Raw genomic sequence first — 19,965 nt, forward strand, 5'->3', positions numbered from 1 at the left:
CCGGGAGAAGACGAGGGAGCACGGGCGAGGCCGAGGCGACGGGGAAGGCGCGAGAAAGGCGGCCGGCGGGGAAGGGGACGCCACGGGACCCCTCGGGCGCAGCCGACCGCGGCCGGGACACACACGCGGGGGTCTCACCGCCGGCAGCCTCCGAGCGCGAAGGCGGCCCCGCGCGGCACCCGGAGCGGCCGACCGGCCCTCGGCGCTCCCCGCGGCTCCCCCCCACCACCGCCGCAGTCGCGGCCGGTCCCCCGGAACCCTCTCTTCCCTCGCACGCGCGCCACAGGCCGACCCCCGAAACCCTCCGGGAAGCCCACCGGGCCCCACGCGGGGCGCCACCGACCCGGTCCCGAAGGCGCGCGCCGGGGGACGCGGACACCGGGCCAACCAGTGGCCGGCGGCGGCGCCCCCACAAGGCGGTGCCGGGTTCGGTCCCAGACGGGGCCACCAACCGACGTCAAGCCGGTGAGCCGCTCGGGGAGAAGAGAGGATCGGCGGGCGGCGGGCGGGGAAGAGGGCACAGACGGGCAAGGGCACCCGGGGGCCCCGCAGAGGCGGCGGCAGCTCGGGGAGAAACCTCAGGCACGGCCGGGCCACCAGGAAAACACGGCCGCGGGATCCCACCGCCACAGACACGAGGGCGGTCCCGCGGCGCCCCGCCTGGGACGCCGGACGGCCCTCGGCCCCCACCGAGACCCGCCTCGCGAGCCCCGGGGTCCCGCCACCGGGGGCCCCGAAGCGACCGCAGCCACGAACCCGACACGCCAGCACCACCATCGCTCGTGATTCTCTCGTCCATCCTCCGGCCCGGTCCCGCTCCGGGAGACCGGCGCGCCCCCACCGTGGGACGCTTTCCCAGGCCCAGGCGGCCCAACCCCGCGCCACGCAAACGCGGTCGTGGGCACCGGTCACGACTCGGCACACGGGAGCGGGCGGAGAGCCGACTCGCGGCGGAGGGGGTCACGCGCCGGACGGAACGCCGTGCGCGCACAACCCACCGCCCGCCGGCCGCCACGTCCCAACCCGCTGGGACGCCAGGGCCCGGCCCGGCGGGATCCTCCCCCGACTCGGAAGGGGGAGGCGCGGGCCACAGTAGGCGACGAGCCGCGCTCGGCCACCACCGCGGTGGCCGGCGGAAACCCTCGCTCTCCCCCCCGAACCCCGCCGAGGGGGAAGCGGAGGAGGGTCCTCTGCGAGCGAGTCGCTACGGCAGCGCTCCCATGACGGAGGCACAGACAGAGGCGGCAGTCCGGGGGATCCGGTACCCCAAGGCACGCCTCTCGGATCGCTAGAGAAGGCTTTCTCACCGAGGGTGGGTCACACTCCCCCACACGCCAGCCGCCCCTCCTCGGGCCCGCAGAGGCGCCGAGGGACGCCTGGGGAAGGGAGGGGGCCTGCAGTACGAGGAAACACCTGCGTGCGGCCACCTTGAGCGTTCGCGGTCAGGGCGGGGACCCGGCCGGCGCGCGCGTGCGCGCAACCCCCACGAGGCCCCCCCGTCCACCCGCCTCCTTCCTTCCGAGGCAAAAGCACCCCCGAAGTCAACCCACACACAACCGGTCGGAGGCAGAACGGCAGCCCCTCGGCGGCCGGCCGGCGCACGCGCCACCGGCCCGAACCCACCGCGATCGCTCACACGGCCCGCGCGCACCCGCCAGAGGGGAGCACGGGACCTGCGCTCGCCGGACCAGGCGGACGCCCTTCCCCGCGTGGGAGGGGCGCGTCTCGTCTCACTCGACCGCCTCGAACCCCACACCGACGAGCTCCCTCAGGACCCACGCGCGGACACCGCGGCGGCGACCGGAGGAGGGGGCGCTGGGGGCGGGGACGACACACCACCGCTCGGCCTCGGGCACCTGAGGGACAACCCGGAGCGCTCCAGGAGCACCGCAGAGGCCCAAGCGGAGCCGACGCTCGCGCACGCCCCCCCGAGAGGGCAGCACGACGGGCCGGCGGGACGGCACCCCCCACCGCCGCGGAGGGGGGCCGCCCGCAAGTCCACAACCACTGGAGGCGACAGCGAGGGGTGCCTGCCGCGTCAGAGGGCCCCGCCGACCCGCCCCGCGACGCAGAAGGCGGCGGGCGGGACGGCGAGGTCAGGCCGGGCTCCGCACCCCACACGCCTCCCCCACACGCGCCGCCCGCAGGCGGGGAGAGGAGAGACGAGGGGACCCCGCGGGGCGGAGCGAGAAGAACGGTCCCGTTCGCCACGAACGTCCGCCCCTCGCCCGTCGCGGCTCGGACCCGGCCCGGGAGAGCACGACGTCACCACATCGATCACGAAAGAGCCCCCCGGGAGCGGAGGTCGGCCGGCCGGCCGACGCCCTGCTCCGGGGAAGGGGCGGCGGACAACCCAGCGGAGACGAGAACGCCTGACACGCACGGCACGGAGCCAGCGGGGTGGGGTTGTCGCGGCCGCCCCGGGCGCCCGCAGCGGAGAGCGCACGGGGGCAGGGTGGCCCTCGCCGCCTTCCCCGCCGCCCCCAGGTGGGTCAGAGACCCGGACGCGGGCCGGCACCGGGAGTCGGGACACGCCCGGGCGCGCGGAGGACAGCAGGCCCGCGGGCCCCAGCAGGCGGCTCAAGCAGGAGCACGGCCGGCTAGCCGGGTCACCGGTAGGCCAGAGCCCCGCACGCACCCGGAGTCCCAACCTCTCCAGCGACAGGTCGCCAGAGGACAGCGTGTCAGCAATAACCCGGTGGCCCAAGATGCAGACTCGGAGTGAAAGATATACCTCCCCCGGGGCCGGGAGGTCGTGTCACCGACCACGCCGCCGGCCCAGGAAACGCGCGACACGGACACCTGTCCCCAAAAACGCCACCATCGCAGCCACACACGGAGCGCCCGGGGCCCTCTGGTCAACCCCAGGACACACGCGGGAGCAGCGCCGGGCCAGGGACGCCCTCCCGGCCGCCCGTGCCACACGCAGGGGGCCGGCCCGTGTCCCCAGAGCGGGAGCCGGAAGCATTCTCGGCCGGCCCCTCCTACGACCGGGACACACGAGGGACCGAAGGCCGGCCAGGCGCGACCTCTCGGGCCGCACGCGCGCTCAGGGAGCGCTCTCCGACTCCGCACGGGGACTCGCCAGAAAGGATCGCGGCAGAGGGACCGCGGCCCGGCCCGGGGACCGCTCCCCGGCACCCGGGGGACGGGGGCAGGACGGTCCCCGGCTCCCCACGGGGACTCGGAAACGAATTCGGCCGCCGCCTCAGACGGCCAGGATGAGCGCGGACGGACCCGCGACCGGGCCGGGAAGGGCGTCCCCAGCCTCCCGCGCCACGCGCGGCGGGTCCCCGCGGGTCGCGGCTCGGGCCTCGGGAGCCGCGGCGCGCTGGTCGACCGGCCCGGGCAGCCCCACGCCCGGCTCGGGCCCAGAAGCGCAGCGACAGCCTCCCCCCCACATAAACCTGCACGCCAGAGCTCTGACTCACAAGCGACGCGCCACAGCTCTGGCGCCACCGGGCCAGCCGGGCTGACGACCGCGGGCTTTCCGGAGCTCTGCACAGCTCACAGCGGGGACGGTCCCCTCCCTCGGCAGCTGCCACCGCAGCTCCGGAAGCCGAGAGCGCGATCTAAAAGCGGCCGCCAGATGGAGCCCGACGACCGCCGCGAACGTCAGCGAGACAGATCCGGATGGCAGGGCGGCCCGTGGACCGCAAAAGCGAAACCGTGAGCCGAGAAGCTCTTCCCGAGGCCGAAAACGCAGCCCCTCTGCCCCAACCCCACACACACGGGGCCCAAAACGCGTCTCTGCCTCGACCGCGACAGAGTCAGAAGACAACCCACGGCGCGTGGGTGTTCGGAGATGCATCTCGGAAGCAGGGAGGGAGGGAGGGAGGGAGGGAGGGAGGGAGGGAGGGAGGGAGGGAGGGAGGGAGGGAGGGAGGGAGGGAGAAAGAACACACAAGGACTCGGTCGCGGGTCGCTGCAGACACACGGAGAGGCAAAATGCATGGGCTCTTCCGGAATCCACGCAGAGACAGACGGGGGGGGGGGGGCGGGGAATGGGGAAAAGAGACAGATGGTGAAAGGGAAGGAGGGAGGGAAGGGAGCAGGGAGGGAGGGAGGGAGGAAGAAAATGGAGAAAAGAGAGACAATTTAAAAAACGTAGATACACAGAGAAAACTTCTGAAACACTCCATTTTTACAAGACAGACGGAAAGGAAAGAAACATGAAAAAGAGAGAAAGAATGAGGAAAGAAACGAAGGAAAGAAGGGAAAAAGAAACAGGGAGGAAAGAAAAAAGAAGGAGAGACAGGGAACGAAAGAGAAATAAAGCACGAAGGAGAAAAGATCAGAAAGAGAGAAAGAAGGAAAGGAAGAGAGGAAGAAAAACCTAAAGAAGGAGAGAAAGGAAGAAAGGAAGGAAGAAAAACGTAAAGGAGAGGAAGAAAGAAAACAGAGATAACTACGTACACTTGTTCATTTATTAACATAAATACAACACTTTTCGTACGTAAGCGTAAACGTATTTGTGGACGATCGCTTCTCTATAGAGCGATGTGTATGTATTCGTATAGCAGAAACACCTACGTCTATTATGTAGAAGTATGTTTCTATGCAATCGGTACGTGTTTACTAGACGCGAGAGTAGTAAATGCAAAGATATACGCATTGTCGTTTACATATAAATGTACAAAAATGTTTACATTAATAAATGTCAGTAAATACATGGAAACGAAAGAAATAAAAAAAAAAACACGAAATGAGTCAACAGGCCGGGCACGGTGGCTCACGCCCGTCATCCCAGCACTTCGAGAGGCCGAGGTGGGCGCATCACATGAGGTCGGGAGTCGGAGGCCAGCCTGACCAACACGGAGAGACACGGTGTGCCTACTAAAAACACAAACATCAGCCAAGCCAGGCGTGGGGGTGCCTCCCTGTAATCCCCGCTCATCAGGAGGCTGAGGCAGGAGAAGCCCTCGAACCCGGGAGGCGGAAGGTGCGGTGAGCCAAGATCGCGCCATTGCACTCTAGCCGTGGAAACAAGAGTGAAACTCTGTCTCAAAAGGACGAAACAGAAAGAAAGAAAGAAAGACAGACAGAAAGCAAGCAAGCGAGAAAGCAAGCAAGAAAGCAAAGAAGCAGGAAAGAAAGAAAGAAAGAGAAAAGAAAGCAAGAAAGCAAGAAAAAAGAAAGCAAGAAAGAAAGAAAGAAAAAGAAAAGAAAGCAAGAAAGCAAGCAAGAAAGAAAAGAAAGCTAGAAAGAAAACAAAGCAAGAAAGAAAGCAGGAAAGAAAGCAAGAAAGCAAGAAAACAAGAAAGCAAGAAAGCAAGCAAGAAAGAAACAAAAGAAAGAAAGAAAGCAAGAAAACAAGCAAGCAAGAAAGCAAGCAAGAAAGAAACAAAAGAAAGAAAGAAAACAAGAAAGCAAGAAAGCACGAAAGCAAGCAAGCGAGCGAGCGAGCGAGCGAGCGAGAGAGCGAGAGAGAGAGAGAGAGAGAGAGAGAGAGAGAGAGCTGGGCGCTGTGGCTCACGCCTGTCATCCCAGCACTTTGGGAGGCCAAGGCAGGCGGACCACCTGAGGTTGGGAGTTGGAGACCAGCCTGACCAACATGGAAAAACACCGTCTCTACTAAAAGTACAAACATCAGCCAGGCACGGTGGCCCATGCCTGTAATCCCAGCTAATCAGGAGGCTGAGGCAGGAGAATCGCTTGAACCTGGGAGGCGGAGGGTGCGGTGAGCCGAGATCGCGCCATTGCCCTCTAGCCTGGGCAACAAGAGTGAAACTCTGTCTCAAAAAAAAAAAAAAAAAAAAAAAGGAAGAAGAAGAAGAAAAAAAGAAAGTAATGAAAGAAAGAAAGAAAGAAAGAAAGAAAGAAAGAAAGAAAGAAAGAAAGAAAGAAAGAAAGGCAAGGCCAGGCAAGGCCAGGCAAGGCAAATCTACCTGCTTTCCCTACATCTGGGGAGAATCGGGAAAGTCCCCAACAACAACAAGGCCTAAAGTGGAGCTGCCATCTGTCAAACCCGAGCGGAAGAGTCCACGCGGGTTAAAGACACGAAGAAAGACAAGGAAACCATCGACCGAGGAGAAGAACAATCTGGCCCAGCCAGGGTCTGTCTCCTGAGGTTGTCTGGGCAACCAGGGAATGGGACGGAGGGAGGGCGGGCCTCCGAGACTCCGTCTCGAAACATAAATCATGATAATAAAATAAAATTAAGTTAAAAAAAAGAAATCACGCATAATTCCTAACGTGTTTGATGCCTCGAAAGGCGAGAGGCGTACGTACGTGTATGTCACGGTGGGGTTGTTTTTTGTTGTTGTTGTTGTTGTTGTTGTTGTTGTTGTTGTTGTTTTTTCTTTTTCCCCGGAAACTCACTTTTTAATTATTTTGTTGCATTTCATTTTCATTTTCATTTTCTTTCAAGTCCAGGGTCGCAAGCATGGCAGTACCCCTTCTATACTAAGGTACAATAATTAGAGGGGCATTATTGCTGGTGACTGTAATCCCAGCCACTCAGGAGGATTAGACTGGAGAATCGCTTCAAACCGGGAGATATTTGCTGCAGTGAACCGAGTGTGCACCACTGCATTCCAGCCTGCGTGGCTTAGCGAGAGTCCTTCTTAAAAAAAAAAAAAAAAAAAAAAGACACAAGAAAGAACAGACCAAAATACTCCACTGTTTCAGAACGTTTCCCCAGAATACCCAGAACCCCCTGAGTCAGGTCAAGGAGGTGGTGCTTTATTTTACTTCTCTCTCTCTCTTTCTCTCTCTCTCTCTCTTTCTTCCCTGTTATTTGTTTTTGAAGCATACATTGCAAGATTGTTTCATAGGTAAACTTCTGAGTAGGGGGTTCAGTGTGCCGATGATTTCCTCACCCGGATTCTCAGCGCAGTACCCCACTGTTTTTGTATTTTGCTCGTTTTGCTTTGTCCTGAAGCTGTCTGTCCTTCCACACCTCCTCCCTCAAGTAGGCTCCTGCGTCTCTCCTCCCCCTAGTTCTTCCCATGCATTCTCATTATTTAGTTCCCACTTATGGGTGAGAACACGCGGTATATAGAGGATTGTTGCTTTCATCTTCGCTGGTGGTGATGAAAGAGGCATGACACTACATCGACCCTTAGGACGCTCCCCTCCATCCCCACCCTACACCCCCTCCCCACGCACACCGTCTTTCCTGAACCCCGTCCTGAAACCCAACAAACGAAGAAAGACAGAAATTAAAGTAAGAGTTCAGCCACCAAGGCGGTGGAGGGGGGGAATCTCAAAGGGTGAGCAAGCGATGGGGTTCGGGGGATGTCATGGCCTAGGTAGCAACATTAGGGGACTGACTTTCCAGCCCCCCCCACACTCCCTAATCCTCAGCCATCACTTTGGAGTTCATCCAAGGAAGGCTCTTCTCAGGGACTACAGACCTAACCTCTCTGGATTTCTATAGGATAAGATGTTATGGACGGACGCGGGGCTCACGCCTTTAATCTCAGCACTTTGGGTGGTCAAGTTGGGTGGTACGCCTCAGGTTGGGTGTTCTAGACCAGCCTGACCATTATGGAGCTACCTAGTCTCTATGAAAAAAAAAAAAAAAATTAGCCAGGCCTGGCGGTGTTTGCCTGTGGTTTCACCTACTCGAAAAGTTGAAGACTGGAAAATCTCTTGAACACAGGCGGCAGAGGTTACGGTGAGCTGAGGTCGCGCCACTGAACTCCAGCCTGGGCAATAAGAGCGAAACTCCACCTGAAAGACAAAAAAAAAAAAAAAAAAGAAAAGAAAAGAAAGAAGATTTTATGAAGTATAGTTTATATCAATCGGCTCTCACTGTACCTTGAGAGATTCCGAAAATCGCTACTTAATGACAGAAGAAAACACCAGCTAACAGGTTTTCGGGAAAATACACATCTTCCTAAAATGGTAAAATCTACTTCAACTGAAAAGAGATAAGTAAAGTAAAAACTACAAACAAAACAAAACGTAAAAACAAACACAGACCAAAGCATCGCTTGTGGAAATATTATGGAAGCAAATTCTCACATTTTAGAAAGAGTTTCTATGTTAGGCAAATACCAATAAGGCCCAGGGAAGATCTGGGAAATGTGGCAGCGTGCACCATTTTGAGGGCTGAAATCCGTCTGGGTCTCTGCTTTCATCACAGCTCTTTTTCTTGGGCGGGCAAATACCTGCAGTTCATGAGTTCAAGAGCAGTCTGGGCAACATAGCAAAATTCTGACTACTAAAAAGGTGAATGTTAGCTGGGTATGGTGTCACACAGAATTATGTTCCAAGAGGAAGCATCAGAAATACCCGTGGTCCGCAGTCAATAAATGAAGTGAGTTTACAAGTTTGTAGTGTCATTGCTGCCTCGAAAGGCAAGAGGCATATGTTTGTGTCACTGTGGGTTTCTATTTTTTCTTGGAAACTCACTTATTTTTAATTACTTTTTTTTTTTAGATGGAGTCTGACTCTGTCACCCAAGCTGGAATCCAGTGGCATGATGTGGGCTGACTGCAATCTCCATCTCCCGGCTTCAACAGATTCTACTACCTCAGCATATCGAGTAGCTGGGACTACAGGTGCGTGCCACCACACCTGGTTAATTTTTGTATTCTTCGTACAGACAGAGTTTGACTATGTTGGCCAGGCTGGTCTCAAACTCCTGACCTCTTAATCCTCCCACCTCCGCCTAGCAAACTGCTGAGATGACAGTAGTGACCCACTGCACCCAGCCCACTGGTTTATTTTTAAAAATAGCAATTTGGGTCAGGCGCAGTGTGTCTCGCCTCTCTATATCAACCAACATTCTTTCTCGAATCTGATGACCTGGGACCTCCCAGCATTTTGGGAGGCCAAGGCCACAGGATTCCTGGAAGTTGGAGTTCAAGACCAGCCTAGGCAACATGGTGAAACCCTGTCTTTACTAAAAAGGTAAAAGTTAGCTGGGTATGGTGGCACGTGCCTGTTATCCCAGCTACTCGAGAGGCTAAGGGAAGAGAATCGCTGGAACCTGGGAGGCGGCGGTTGCAGTGGCCCGACACTGCGCCATGGCCTGACCAACAGAACAAGACTCCATCTCAAATAAATTAATAAATACGTTAGTTAATCGAAAAGTATAAAAAGAAAACCGCAAGGACTTGGCGGGAATGCACGGGAATGCTTCTCTCATTCCTAAAGATCAGAGCAGAAACACAGTACCATCAGGTTGACATACAGGCCATTCTGAATCTCTTCTCACTGTGCTCAACTGACACCAAAGAAGGGCAGGTTTCCATGCCGCCCGTTCATCATCACCGCTCTCGTCAAGTATAATTGCGGAGTCATGACTACACAGAGATCTCTCAACCCACCAACTGCGTCCTTACTTTTATGAGTGCAGTTGAAAGAATAAACAGGGCATTTAGCGAAGTGATCATCATATGTTCTTTCGTCTCCCATGTCTCTCATGAAACCAATCAAATTCGTGGTCCACTTTTCCCCCACCCTTCGAACATCCACAGAGCACCAAAATAAAAGAGCAGTGAATGCATTTTACGCGACAAGGAGGAAAAACAACAAAGTGAAAGTCACAGAGGCTCGTGATACACAGGGAGATACAGAATAAGGAGAATTTTCCAAAATCCACACTAAGACAGACAGACAGAGGGACGGAAAGAAACAAATGAAGAAAAGACAGAGAGAGAGTAAGGAAGATCAAGAAAAAGAAAATAGACAGAGATGTAAAGGGAAGAAAGATGAAAAAGAAAACCGAAAGACATAGAAACAGAAAAAAAAAAAAAGAATGAGAAATGAGAGAAAAAAGGGAGGAAGAAAAAGAGAAGAAAAAGAAAAGACAGAAAGAAAGAGAAAGAAAAAAAGACAAAAAATGAAGGAAATAAAAAAGAGGGCAGGGCATCGTGGCTCACACCTATCATCCCAGCACTTTGGGAGGCTGAGGTGGAAGAATTGCTAGAGCCTAGGACTTTGAGACCAGCCCTGGCAACACAGTGAGACCCCGTCTCTACTGAAAAAGAAAAGAAAAGAAAAAAATCCGGGCATCGTGATGGCAGGAGCCTGTGGTCCCAGATCCTTTGGAGCCTGAGTTGAGAACATCGCTTGGGCTCGGGAGGTGGAGGCTGCAGCGGGCCTTGGTCAGACAAATGCTCTGCAGTCTGTTTCCCAGGCTGTCTTGAACTCCCAAGCTCTAGCGAACTGCCCTCCTCAGCCTCCGAAATTGCAGCCGCCACAACCAACGGTCCTGAAGGTGTCACTGACAGATTTTACTATACAGGGTGTTTCGCCATATTTCGAATTTGAACCCAGGAATTTGAAGCTGCAGTGACCCAAAGTCGCGCCACTGCACTGCACTCTGGGTGATAGAGGAAGACTCCATCTCTAAATAATTACATAAATAATAAAAACAATAACAATAACGACAAACAATAATACAAAGAAATAATAACAAACAGCAGTAATAATAAACAAACTCATGGGAGTGAAAAACTATAAAAGGTAATTTAGATCACAAAGAATTGCAGTTTATTTCAAGGAATTTTTTTCTTTAACCTGTCTCTCTTACCTTCTGAAACACTCAGACTGGAGGGCAAGGCATGATCACGGCTCGCTTCAGCTTCGACATCACAGAATTAAGTGACTCCTGTAGTCTCAGCCACTTGGCAGGCTGAGAGAGGAAGATCACCTGAGGGAGCCCTGGAAAGTCGAGGCGGCGGTGAGCCGAGATTGCATTCTTACACTCCAACCTGCCTCAAAAACTACAAATAAATAAAAGGTAAATGTAAAACAACAGCAACTTCAGTGTGTAGAAAGAGGAGCAAGAAAAATAAAAGAAAAACAAAACGAAGAGAAACTGAAAGTACTGTGGAAACAGTTGGAGAGGAAGAAACAACGCGAGGAAAAAGCGACACCTAGTGAATGCGGGCGGTACTGCTGCTGACCAAAGTTATCTGGTCTACCGTAGAAATCCCAAGTTGACGGTCAAGTCCAACGCTTGCCGCGGACATGAGGTGGGCACGGCGACCCGAGACCTGAGGACCGGGGCCTTAGGCCCTGGTCCCTGGTCTTCCAGACAGAGAAGCCCGCGGCCTTGTCAACTGGATGTTGCTTGCCTCCCGCAGTCGGTTGATTCGCGGGCTGATCGGGAAGCCAAATGCCAGCATCTAATCGACAGGGTCCACCCTAAAGACCAAATGCGGTGCTCGCGGAGGGAAGCGATCAGACGCAGTTGGAACCTTATCACACAGAACCGGCCCAGGTTTGAGGCCGTCTAACTTGGCAGACCTGCCAGCCATTTCCCTGCAGTCCACTGGTTAACCCGGGCAGAGAAGAGGAGTAAAGACACAACGGTAGTGACTAGCTAGTCTTTCATCCCAGCACCCCTGGGGCGGGGAGAGGGACTGTGACCCAAACAGCCACCCACGGGCATCGCGCGAACACTACTCAGACAGGGACTGCAGGGGCAAAACCTCTGACACCCGCGCCTCAGCCATTCGCACGAGGCTCGAAGATTCCGGTCCCAACTCGTGGAGGAATTCCCAGCGGGGTGGGAGAAAGAAGCTCAATCAGAGAGGTGGAACATCGAGCAGGGGCGCCAACCCTACCTCGCAACCCCCAGCGCTGCATCTTGGAAAGCCCGCTGTTGGGGAACGACCCCTCCCAAATGCACGGCCAACGCCAACGTTATCTCGCGAGAGACAGCCCTGCATGCCCTGGGGCTCCGGGGCGGGGGGCCTGAGCAGGCCCCGGAACTAAGTCCCCGGGGGCAAAAGGAGGGAAGAAGGAAGGTAGAGGTCCAGGGCTGAATTATACAGAACACGCCACAACGCTAGGTTTCCCGCACACTGGTTGAGAGACCCTTGTGTGGAGGGCTGACTTTCAATAGGTTGCAGTGAGGGAGTTGCTCTGCTCCATAGGAAACCCTGACCCAGAAGCAGGGCGTTTACGAATAGTTTAGTATCAGATTACCCATAAGCATGTTATGTGACGGGCCAGGGAGCAAACCCCTTTCTGGCCGCACCCCGTTTTTTAGGATGATGGGCTCTCCGCACCGGAGCCAGGTCTTGGCGCACAGCGGGGCGGAGCGTCCGGCCGGTGGCAAAGGCTGGGGACTGGCTATCTGAGGCCAACCGAGTCTTGCCAGCGCTGCTGCATCTTTTCTACTGGGCGGGATTCTGACTTAGAGGCGTTCAGTCATAATCCCACAGATGGTAGCTTCGCCCCATTGGTTCCTCAGCCAAGCACATACACCAAATGTGTGAAACTTTGATTCCTCTCATACTCAGCAGGATTACCATGGTAGCAACACATGGGCAACAACACATGGAGAACACACGCAGTAAAACTAACCTGTCTCACATGGGTCTAACCATGATGCTTTCCAGGGAATGCATTCCGCTTTTAGGTGAATCCATTCCACTTTGCCTTGCCCTTCACAAAGAAAAGAGAACTCGATGGCCACAGTGGCTCACGCCTGTAATCCCGGCACATTGAGAGGCTGAGGCCGACGGATCACCTGATGGCAGGAGTTCGAGTCCAGCGTGGCCAACATGGTTAAACCCTGTCTCTATGAAAACACAAAAATTAGCTGGGCATAATAACGGGTGCCTGTTATCCCAGCTCCTCGGTAGGCTGAGGCAGGAGAATCGCCTGAAACCAGGAAGTGGATGTTGCAGTGAGCCGAGATCGCTCCATTGGGCTCCATCCTGAGCCTCTAGGCGAGACTCCATCTCAAAAAAGAAAAAAAAAAAAAAGAAAAAAAGGAGAACTCTCTCTAGGGCTCCCATCTGCTTTTGCAGAATCAGAGAATGTGATTGCCGGCAAAGGTTGAGCGGAGGGCGCAGGGGAAAAAAGGGGGAGGGGCAAATGCTGGAGGCACAATAGCTCACTCTGAAACCTTTCCAAGTTTAGTGGGGACAATTTTGAAACAAGCTGACTCTGGAAATTACACAGAATTCATAGTATTATTGCTTCTTTGAAAGGTGAGCGGTTCATGATTTTTTTGTCAGCATTTATTCATTTACTTGTAGTAAGTGCATTTAGTTTCATACAGTTTACATACAACTGGTTTGACTGTATCTGCAGCGATTTAGGATAGTTTTTCTTAATGATAAGTCCTAGGGTGGAGCTACAGTGCACTTTCCGTTGTGAACCCTGAAAACTTGAGAGAGGTCTCAGTTAATTTAGAAAGTTTGTGTAACCAAGGTTCAGGACGCATACCCGTGACAGCCTCAGAGGGTTCTGAGGACATGTGCCTAAGGTAAACAGAGAACATTATCGTTTTATACATTCTAGGGAGACATAAGACATCAATCAAAGTATGCAAGATGAACATTGGTTCGGTCTGCAAAGGCGGGACAACTTAGCAAACGCGGGAAGACTGAAAGTGAGGAGGGGACTTCCTGGTCACAGGTAGTTAAGAGACAAATGGTTGCATTCTTTGGAGTTTCTAATTAGCCTCTCCAAAGGAGGCAATCAAATATGCATTTATCGCTTGAAACCAGGAGGCGAATGTTGCAGTGAGCTGAGATCCCTCCATTGGGCTCCAGCTTGAGCATCTGAGCGAGACTCCATCTCAAAAAAGAAAAAAAAAAAAAAAAAAGAAAAGAGCAGAGGAGTGACTTTGAATAGAATGGGAGGTTGGCCTTAAACTGTTGCCAGCTTCACTTTTCCCTTGACTTTACTGATTTGGAAGCCCCAAGATTTATTTTTCTTTCACACACAAAATTTTTAAAACCTAGGTAGAAGTGTTCATGCTTACTAAAAAAAAAAAAAGGAACATAGAAAAACAAATGATAGGCCAGGTGCCCTGGCTTATTCCTGTAATCCCAGCACTTTAAGAGGCTGAGGTGGGTGGATCATCCGAAATCAGGACTTCGAGACCAGACTGGCCAACATGGCGAAATAACGTCCCTACTTAAAAAACAAAAATTAGCCGGGAGTAGAGGCAGGCACATGTAATACCAGCTAGTGGGGAGGCTGAGGCAGGAGAATCGCTTGAATCCAGGAGGCAGAGGTTGCAGTGAGCCGAGATGGCGCCATTGCACTTCAACCTGGGCTACAAGAGCGCAACTGTCTCTATCTCTAAATAAATAAAGAAATAAGCATTCCCAGCCAGGGTGGAGGTTTCTTAGGCAACAAGGCATTGGGGGAGGGACGGAAGGAGTGCCTCTGAGATCAGGGTGGGGCCCGAGAGAAACCAGTTTTCCCTGGCTGTGCGCGGGCGGCCAGAAGTTTTGGTGTGATGCCTCCATTTTCAATAACAGTGACCGCTAGGTGACGCCAAATGACAACCGAACGACGTTCCAGCCTGGAATGAGTGGGGTCACTGGTTTAGGGGTGAAAGGAAGGAGAAAGAGATGGAGGCACATGGGGTCGCCGGTCTTCTGATCTCTCTTGGATTACGTTTCCGGGCCCGAGACACCCTCCCAGACAATCCCCGCAGCTCTTCAACCAGTGTCCCTGGGGAAAAGATTATCAGTTCTCAGAAAACATTCAGACAGACATTCAAACATTCTCAGAAAACATTCAAACATTCAAACATGCGCTCACGTGAGCACATGATAAGTATACAAGTTTATATGTGATAGTGAGCTTTCTTTTGCAAAACGTCTTCGTGATGGGTTTCACTACATAGTATTGTTGGAAACATCAAATTATAGGAGTGAGCACAGTGGCCCAAGCCTGTAATCCCAGGACTTCTGACGACCAAGGTGGGAGGCTGGATAGAGGACAGAAGTTTGAGACTAACCTGGGCAACACATCGAGAGAGATTACCACTACTTCAAAATATTGCCCAGCATTGTGGCACATGCCTATATTTTCAGCTACTCAGGAAGCTGAGGCAGGAGGATTGCTTAAGCCCAGGATTCAACGTTGCAGTGAGTGAGCTGTGCACAGGCGACCAGAGTTTTTTTGTTCTCTACAGCTTACATTTTCAATAATGGTTGCCGCTAGTTGTCGCCCAAAGACAACTAAAACACGTGTCATCCTGGAATACGTGGGATCCCTGATGAAGGGGTGGGTGAGGAAGTGGGAGGGGACGGAGGCACACGGGGTCGCCCATTTTCTCATGATTCCCGTTGGACAACGTTTCTGGGTGCAGAGCATCTTCCCACAAAGTCCCCAAAACGATTCAACCAGAGCTCCTGAAAAAAACAGTCGCACTCTCTGCCCATCAGATCATCCGGAATTTCCATTTATCCATTGAGAAGAATGCTCCATTGGAGTTTGGCGCAGGTTACGGTTAGAGGCAGGGGCTGCCTCAGACAGAAGTCTAGTCTACAGAGTTTCACATTAGACCCTAGGTTCAATCTCTCACAAACTCAGAGTAGCAATATCTGTCACAGTAGAATGAAGTGCATGAAATGCGTGCTCCGAAGAAAGCGTGTTTCACACAGATGATCTGCACACTTCTTCTTGTCCCTAGGCCAGTTGTTTCTTCCAAAATACCCATTAATCAGTCGTTCACCCTCTAGTGAACCAGGTAGGAATCTTGTTCTATGAAACCTGGAGTTTCAATATTTGACATCATCAGAAGAACATGAATGCTATCCTAGCCTGGTAGCAATAAGGTACCATTTCTCAGAAAACACGCACCTATGCACACAAGCAAGCATGTATACACACATGCCCGCAACATATCTATACAATTTTACACTGTGATAGTGAGCTTTCTTTCCCTAGATAACTTCGTAATAGCTTTCACTACATAGTATTGTTTAAAATATCAAATTATAGGTGCTGGGTGTGGTGGTTTGACTCTAGTCAAAGCACTTTGCAGGCAAAGCTTGGTGAATCGCTTTAGGTGGGGAGTGTGAGAACAGCCTGGAAAACACAGCAAAATCTAATCTCTACTAAAAATGACACAAAATTAACTAGGCGTTGTGGGGTGCACCTATAGTCTCAGCTACTTAAGAGGTTGAGGCAAGGATTGCTTAAGACCAGGAGTTTGAGATACTATGATACTCACTCCCGCAACACTGCTGTGGCCCTTGAATTGGCTACATGACCAATGACATGGAAGGAACATGATTACATAATTCCTGGCAAAAAAAATTAGAAAAACTTTTGTGGATAAACCTCTCACTGGGTAAATTACATAAAGATATGTCTGTTCTATATGAATCCCTGCTAAGGGGTAGCCGTATCAGAGCAGGATTTTGATAATGTTGTGGACAGAATGTCTTGTTCCGTGAGTATGGGTCATTCTTACTTCCCTGTCGCCCCCATCATCACCCAATGGGCTTATTAACAAGGTGAATATAGTAGCAGAAATAGAAGCAATGCACGGGCTAAGCAACATGAACTTTGAATCCCAAAGGCCAGTCTGGCTACAGTCAGTTCTGAATGTTCAATTTGACAGCAGCACAGATCTACACTGAGTCTTTTGATATGACATCGTTTCCAGGGTGATCCACCAGGCAACTGGTAGTAAATTTATTACGTTGAATAACTTTTATAATATAGGCGGCAACAGTTTGTACTCACTGGAGTAGGCTCTTACTATGGATGCAAATTTGCTTTCCCTGGGTGGAATTCTGCCAAAACTACCCTCCATGGACTCACAGAATCCCTCATCCATCCCTATGATATTCCACTTAGCATTGCTCAGACCAAGAAACTCACTTCACAGCCAAAGTGTAGCAGTGTGCTCATCTTCACGGGTGTCAGTGGACTTACCATGCTTTCCATTATCCGGAAGCAACTGGATTAATAGAATGATAGGTTTGTGAGCACTCCCAGCCACCCTAACACCTATATCTCCCTGTGCACCCTAAGGGACTCCACAGAATGGTGAATTAGATACATATATCCAAAGGAACTACATACATTTGCGTTCCCCCATCCAAACCTCCAATCTTATGTAGTTTAATATTTAAAGTTGCTGAAGTTAGCTGTAGACAAAGGACAAAAATTAGAAATGCAGAGGGAATGGGCTCCTCAATGTGGGTAAAGGAGAGACTTACAAGACCTGCTTAATGTGGCTTTTTGCAGTCTTTTTGCTGCTCACAGCTGAACCACATGAACTTCTAGTGTTTTGGACTCATCCAAGCCTCAACATTAGCTTTAAGAGCTCCTTGATCTTTCCAGCAGGAGAAAAATGAACATGCAAAGCTCTCAGTTTCATTATTATAATCCTCTCAAGGATCAGTATCATTAGAAGACAGCAGAGTCTTGATCTCTTGTTTCACCAAACTAACCACTTGGCCGAGAGAATTTGCTGTTGGTCCTGGGGGGAACTTCTCATATTCCTTGCAAGCTCTTCAAGTATTTGTTCCTTTTCCCCTTTCAGAAAGTTGTGTTTATCTCAGCATGCCATTCTCATCTCCAAAATTAAATAATTGTGAAGTATCTAAGATTTTATAGTATTTGTAAACCAACATATTAACCTTCCATTTTCATCGATGCTGGTAGAAGGTATGAGACACTGAAGTATGAAAAAAAATACCTACTATTTACTGCTTACCTGGAGGCAAAAGCCTCATATTTGTATTAGTTCTCCTTGTCCATACTACATTTTTTAGAAGGATTTCAGAAGGCTCAGATGGACATTGTACATGGGGAAGATTTGTGTCACAGCTGAGCAGACTCAAGACTAAGAAACCTCAATCTTTTTAAAGTAGGTTACATGGAAACCTGTGCAACCTTTGCGTTACAGAGAAAAATTGTCTTTATTATATTGATTGAGTAATTTATCTGCCATTCACCTGAAGAGAAAAACTACTACCCTTTTTCCAGGTTATTTGTGTACAAAAATCTTTGAAAAATAGCCTGGAACAGGACAGGTATGTGATGTAAGACACAACAAAACAACAAAATCTAAGAGACTTGTGGAGAACTACATCTCAGTAGCATGCATCTTTTCCATGAAATGTTGCACTAAGCAATCCTGTGATAAAAAGAAATCCATTGAAGACTTTCGACATGAAGACTAACCTCGGTTGTTTTGTGTTGTGGGATTGGTCAAGTGATTCTCCAGTGTCAGCCTCCAAAGTAGCTGGGAATACAGGCTCCCAAGACCACGCTCAGCTTATTTTTGTATTTTTAGTAGAGGCGGGGTTTTACCATATTGGCCAGACTGGTCTCAAACTCCTGATCTCAGGTGGTCCGCCTGCCTTGGCCTCACAAAGTGCACGAATATAGGCATGAGCCTCCGTGCCCGGCCCCAGAAATGAAAGTTCTAGTGCGCAGTAATGTAATTCTGACAGATAAATAACAGGTGAGAGTAAGTGAAAATCTAACACAATTCAACATTTTTACATATTTAGACATTGAAATTGGTTAGCTTATTGGAAAAAGTTAAATGACTATTAATATATACAGCATATTTATTCTGAATGAATTGCTAATCTAGATTTGAGAGATGAGATAATTATTTTTACAACACAGAAACATAAACTGTATTTCCGTATACAATGAGCATTTGGACAGTAAATTAAGAAAACAATTGTTCGCAACAACATTAAAATAATATAATTCTTACCAATAAATTTAATAAGGAGGTAAATATCTTGTACAATAAAAAATACAGGATCAGAATATTTATGAAAGAAACTAAAAAGGACTTAAATAACTGGCAACAAATTCCATGTTCCTGAACCGGAAGATTTAATGAAGTTAAGATGACATACCACTACCCAAAGGAGTGTACAGATGTACTGTAATCCCAAGTTTCCATTTTTCCAACTTTTCTTCTCCAAAAAGAAAATAGCTCATTTAAAACTTCATTTGGAATTTGAACATCCTCTGAATGTACAGAATAATCTTGAAATGAAGGACAAAATTAGGTGGCTCACAATTTTATATTTGAAAACATAAATAGCTACTGTAATTATAACAGTTTGATAGTGGCATAAGAACAATTGTGGAGATCAAATAAATAAAATAGATACTCCAAAAAACCCTTGCATAAATTATTGATTGTCTTTTTAAAAGTGTGCCTTAATCATTATGTAAAGACAGTTTGTTACACAAGAAATGCTGGGAAAACAAGTCCACATTTAAACCAGTAAAGTTGAATCTTTATCACATTCCAAGTAGAAAAATTAAATAAAAATTGATTAAAGATGTAAAAACAAGTGTTAAACTTTAGTGGTTTCTAATAGTTGTTTTTATTTACGTGGGGACAGTACTAACATGAACAACTTTATACGCACAAACTAGAAAACTTTAAAGAAATGGATAGATTCCTAGATATACACACTCTCCCAAGATTAAGCCAGGAAGACAATGATTTCCTGAACAGACCAGTAAAAAGCTCTGATATTAAATAGGTAATAAGTAGCTTGCCAATCAAAAAAATAAAAGCCCTGGACTTTATGGACTTACAGCCAAATTCTACCAAATGTACAAAGAAGAGCTGGTACAATTCCTACAGAAACTATACCCAAAAATTGAGGAGGAGGGTTTTCTCCCCAACTCCTTCTATGAGGACAGCATCATCTTGACACTAAAACATGGCAGAGACACAACAAAAACACAAAAAATTAGCCGGGCTTGGTAGCAGACACCTGTAGTCCCAGCTACTTGGGAGGCTGAAGCAAGAGAATGGCGTGAACTCAGGAGGCGGAGCTTGCATGAAGCAGAGATCGCGCCAGTGCAATCCACTCCAGCCTGGGCAACAGAAGGAGACTCCGTCCAAAAAAAAAAGAAAGGAAAGAAAACTTCAGGCCAATGTTCTTGACGAACATCAATACAAAAGTTCTCAACAAAATATTTGCAAAGCAAATCCAGCAGCACATCAAACAGGTAATCCGTCATGATCAAGTAGTCTTCCTCCTTAGGACGCAAGGTTGGTCCATCATGTGCAAATCAATAAATGTAATACATTACATAAACGGAAGTAAAAACAAAAAAAAAATGATTATCTCAATAGACGCAGAAAATAATAAAAGCCGTCTATAACAATCCCACAGCCAACAATCTGTTGAATGGGCAAAAGCCGGGAACATTATTTTTGAAAACCAGTAGAAGGCAAGAATGCCCTCTCTCGCCATTTCTATTCAACTTAGTATTGAAAGTACTGACCAGAGCAATCAG

At 50.4% G+C, this 19,965-nt stretch overlaps 1 long non-coding RNA gene across 1 annotated transcript; it reads right to left on the bottom strand.

Annotated features, from left to right (window-relative positions):
• Positions 1-6,358: 6,358 nt before the first annotated feature.
• On the bottom strand, positions 6,359-14,371 carry LOC129395027 (uncharacterized). The gene is made up of 2 exons (XR_010111834.1): positions 10,490-14,371; positions 6,359-7,677 (listed from the first exon to the last, which is right to left on the bottom strand). It is a non-coding gene; the product is annotated as an uncharacterized LOC129395027 (long non-coding RNA).
• Positions 14,372-19,965: the final 5,594 nt, after the last annotated feature.

The sequence above is a fragment of the Pan paniscus genome, chromosome 23, assembly GCF_029289425.2.
Source record: "Pan paniscus chromosome 23, NHGRI_mPanPan1-v2.0_pri, whole genome shotgun sequence".
NCBI classification, from domain to species: Eukaryota; Metazoa; Chordata; class Mammalia; order Primates; family Hominidae; genus Pan; species Pan paniscus.